This window comes from Pseudorca crassidens, chromosome 3, assembly GCF_039906515.1.
Source record: "Pseudorca crassidens isolate mPseCra1 chromosome 3, mPseCra1.hap1, whole genome shotgun sequence".
Classification (NCBI taxonomy): Eukaryota; Metazoa; Chordata; class Mammalia; order Artiodactyla; family Delphinidae; genus Pseudorca; species Pseudorca crassidens.
In genome coordinates, this window is record NC_090298.1 from 70892249 (window position 1) to 70897005 (window position 4757).

General features: G+C 55.0%; 1 long non-coding RNA gene across 1 annotated transcript; it reads right to left on the reverse strand.

The window, feature by feature from the left end:
- Positions 1-751: 751 nt before the first annotated feature.
- LOC137221476 (uncharacterized) lies at positions 752-4126 on the reverse strand. The gene is made up of 2 exons (XR_010942026.1): positions 1833-4126; positions 752-1747 (listed from the first exon to the last, which is right to left on the reverse strand). It is a non-coding gene; the product is annotated as an uncharacterized lncRNA (long non-coding RNA).
- Positions 4127-4757: the final 631 nt, after the last annotated feature.

Sequence of the window (4757 nt, forward strand, 5' to 3'; positions counted from 1 at the left end):
CGCGGTTTTGAGGATCCCGAGTCCTCAGAGGACATCCGACGCCCCTTGCTGCTCCAGGCTAGGGTGGGCTCCCTGGGGCGCCCCCTCCAGCCTCATTAGACGCGGGCTACTCACCTGCTGTGGGGCCCTCACTCGCGGCCCGCTCTCGCCTCCTGGGTACTATTCATGCCCATCTTGGAGGTACTCAAGGCGGGGCCTGATGGGATACCAGTTTACCCTGAAGGCGGACGGTGGCTTCATTAATCGGCCATCACTAAACCAACCCAAGAGAAACCCTATCCGGCAATGAGGGCGCGTCGGTATCTTTTACCTATAGATGAGCAGTTGGGGCAAACGGTGGTTAAAGCACTGAATCCTGGCTCCCAAAGACCTGACTGTCCAGATCTTTGGGGTCTGCACCAATGCCTCCGTGAAAAAAGATGAGTCCCCAAACTGCTAGGATATCCACAATCCTCCTCCCCAAACCTCCTGCTCCCCAGCTAAGGCAAAAGACCTCGGACAGTGTAAACTCCTCTGTCAGAACTTGTATTAATGTTTCCGAGAGTTTTCTACAAAAGAATTACAAGCTCCTCAGGTGACGCTTCCACCCACCAGGACACAGTGTCAAAGGAATTTGTCGTGGCGGTTTATAAATATCAAGAACTTGGATACTGCTATTGGAATAAACCCGGGCTTCCTTTCATACCGTTCTTAGGGATTTAGTTGAGCCCCTGGGGACATGACTCAAGTCTCCCTAGTTCATAGTGGAAAATGCTTTTTGGGCTTTGGTTGGGGTGGGGGGGAAGCTAGACCTCAAGTTCCGTGTGGATCTTTCAAAAACAAAAACAAAACCACGCTCACTCAGCAAAAAGCAGGGACCTTCCCTGGACATCGGCAGGCTCCCCCTCCCTAGCGGGTTAAAATCACCAGGATCGACTGATTTCCTTGCGTCCTTCTCAATGTCCCCCATCCCCACTTCCCCAGACAGAATCAATAGGCATGAGAAACGTCGTCGTTTCTGTTTCTTTCCTCTACCGATTTCAAAGACATCTGGACATTTTTTTTTTTTTGGTACTCTACACCCTAAATAAATATTCCTTTACATTCGTGTGCCCCTAAGACGGTGTAGACATGGGCCCCTCTCCCCGGTGGCTACCGAGTTGGAGAAATCTGCCCAGAGGATCAGTGGGCTGGAGGGGCAAGAACGCGCGCTGCCCAGCCTCCAATAGCTGGCGCGCAGAGCCGGTCCCGCCGAGCCTGCGCTTGCGGAGAACGCTATCTTCACAGTAATTTAGCAATTCCCACCGAACAAAAGTTAAAGCGTGATGGCACTATACCTTGGCCCGGGTTACTCAGGCGCCTGTCTCCCATTTTGGACATGCTGGAAGTGTTGGGTTTGGGGAGGTTTGCTTTGGCTGGGTTTGGATTGCCTATATAAGCCCTGCTGGAGTACCGTACCGAGGAACTCGCCTTGATGGACTCGGGTGTTAATTAACGCGCGGCTAATTTGAGCTGGAGGAGCGGGAGGCGGCCGGCCGCGCCGCGAGCCGCGAGGGGCCAGTGCCCTCTAGTGGACACGAGGGGATATGCAGCTCGGGCGAGTCTGCCCGTGGGGCTCGGTAGCCGAGAAAACTTCTGCCTGCGTGGATGCCTGGTGTCTCCTCGGAATCCAGCGACGAGGAGTGACATTAGTCCCCATATTAAGGGAGAAAAGTCCCTCAGCACTGATGTCGAGCGAGGGCCTTAGCTCTTCTGGTGTATCTGAAATCTAAACCAAACGCGGTTAAAAACACGCGCGCGCGCGCGCGCGCGCACACACACACACACACACACACACACACACAGTTATTTACCGTTCTTTTCGGCAGCGGAGGGAGAGCCTATGGAAGGGGTTTGAGAAATGGGCTCCAAGAACTTTGGTGAGGAAAGCAGGGCTTTCAAAGCTTCGGGGGTCTTCAGCCAGTCAGGGAAAGGAGTCAGAATGTGCTTCTGTAAACAAAGTTCATCAGTACTCCTATCACCTATTTCTGCTTTCAAGAATAAAAATAAATAACGAAGACGCTTAGTTGGCTCAACAAGAGGAAAGCAAGAGAACAAATGATGTGTTGAACAGCCCATATGCCTCTGAGTTTACACCCTTCAGGCAAATAAGACAACACCACAGAGAAACTAATAACAATAACACATAAGAGCCTTTTCGCATAATAAAAACAAAGAAAAAGGCCAGGAGGATAAAATGACCTGTAACCCCCCACCCCCTTCATTTATTTTATCAGTTACTAAACTAGTGCAGAAGTTGTTTTGGAAAAGATGGTCCCCGCGCTGCGTGCGTCAAAAGCAAAACGTGGGCCTTGGTAATTCAGACCGAACGTCCCGTTTCTGAATAAATGGAAGTCTGTATTTTCTCTTTCCCCATTCCGAGCACACCTCAGCAGAACACAGAAGCTGGAGAGGCCGCAATAAAATCCCACCGCCTCGGAGCTCGGAGTCCCGCCGTCTGGCAGTGGCTAAGCTAACCTTGCCCACCGCTGTGGCTGCCCGGGCCCTTCCTCCGGGGTCCCGCCCTTAAGGCATCTGAGGATTTTTTTAGTCTCCTTTCTCTCCGCCCCCCACCCCCGGGGCACTCTTTCCCTGAGAGCTGAAGCCAGAGTTACGAGTCGCTCGGAGCGGGAAAGTGGGGATGATCCCCTCCCCCGAGGGTAGCCTCCAGCAGGTCGCGGGTCCTGCCTCCCTCTGTGCCAAGCTGTTAATCGGGTACCCGAATCTGTCCTTATGGACCAGGAGGCGGATCTGGGGAACCCGAGGCATTTCCTCTTCCCAAACCGTGTGCACAGTCCGCCTGGGGCTGGTTTCACACCGCCAGTGACAGAATCCGTGCCTGGAGCGCGGTAGTCGGGTGGCGCCGGCACGTACGGCAGGAAGCGCGTCTGGGGCCCTCTGTCAGGGGACAGCAGTCCTAGGGAGGGACAGCGGGGCCAGAGAGACAGTCACTCCTGAGTAAAGCTTGGACCACGGGGGAAGGAAGAGCAGAACTGGGCACTGGGCGGGGGAGGAGAACAGTGTTATTTCTCCGAACTTTCCCCTCTCCCCTCTGTGTCTTCGGAAGTGTCCTGGAAGTAAGTCGCAGAGGCCCTGAGGCTGAGGAAGGAGTAAGGCCTCTCTCCGCAGGGCTGTGTCCGGCTTTCCCAGTGGACTCTGGCCGTGGGGGGCTCAGCTCCGCCCATCCCCTCCTCTCTCGGCCAGAGAGGTTGAGGGTCCCCTGTGAATTTGCCCCTGTGAGTGGGACTGTACAGAGTCGGATGTCAGCCACAGGGTACAGCAGTAGCTACCTTCCGAGCAAGGATGTCAAACTGCAGTGCTGGGGAGCAGGGTGGTGGCGGTACTGAACCCCAGCAGGGAGAGAAATGCGCGGTGAAAGGGACCCCATGGGGGCCGAAGAAGATTTCACTTCAGGCCAGAGAGGAAGGCTTGAGAGCGGGTTGAGTGAAATACAAGCATTTTAAGTCTCCAAAATAAAATATAACTTATAACAAAAATACAACAATAAAATAATAGATTTTGATAGATAAAAGCGAATGGTAATAGTTTAAGAAATGATCTCTTCAGTAAAGTAACCAGGAAACAGAACAATTCTCAACTTTAGAACTCCCAGACGTGACCCGCACAGCAGAGGTGCTTCGGTCGGTAGGCGTTTTCCTCGACCTCTCCGCCACTGCGCCCCAGGAGCTCCCTGTAACTCCGGGGTGAGAAAAACCCATCAACTTGGGAATCAAATAAGAAGAAAACTTGGAGCGCCCCAAGCAAGGACCGACTCGCGTTCCTGCCCCCTTCGCTTAACCTCTGTGCCCCCGGGAAGTGGCGCGAGTAACCCTCAGCACCACTTGGGGCGCTCAGAGCGGAGCTCCCGCCCGCTGGCCAGGCGACCGCACAACTGAGGCCAAAGTTGGGGACATATACCTGGCTTCGAGCAGTCTCCAGAACGGAGTCCTGCCAGGCTTGGGCCCTTGTCAATGTGGGGACTTACCTTTGGCCACGTAGCAGCCCTTTTCGCCCTGCCAGTAGAGGCCAAGCCAGGGATCTCCTCACCGTAAGCTGGCACTTACCAAGGGCGCACCTGAGCCCACCAGGCCCCCAGGGACCCCGTCTCAGGCCCAAATTCACCTTTGCTGGTGGCGCTCACAGAAGCCCTCCTCAGCCAACATCTAAGTGGGCGCCGATGAGGAACAGCCTCGGGCTTGTCTTGGAGAGTCAAAATAGCGAGCTTCGGGCGCTCGGCGTCGCCCTGGACCCTCTCCACCAGGGTAGAGGCGACAGGGCTTACTTCCCGGTTTTCAGTATCCTAGCAGCCCGTTCCTGCTGTTGAAGGGGTCGCCCTCTTCTCAAACGGTTCGTGTTCTGGATCTTTTCCCAGTAAGATTTAGAAAAGGATGAACTTGAATAGTTGGCCCCTAGAACCTCCGAGAACTTGGCCAGCGAGTGGCCACCTCTTATTGCTCGTCCTCCCCCGGGTTCCCGACCGCTAGTGGGGATGGAAAGACCCAAACGCAGGGCAAACCCCCCTCCTCCCCAACTCCCGCGCGCTCTTCCGCCGCCCCGCTGGGAATCGGAGCGACTGTCTCTCCCCAACAGTTTATTTGGGAAATGTGTGTGTGTGGGACAAATCTAGAGTCTGGAATGTTAGATGGAGAGGGGGTCGCAGGCTCAGAGCGCCCAAGGCCTGGTGAGCCCCGAGGCCAAAGAGCAGGTGGGCTCCCGGAACCGGGGCCCCGAGCCGGCAG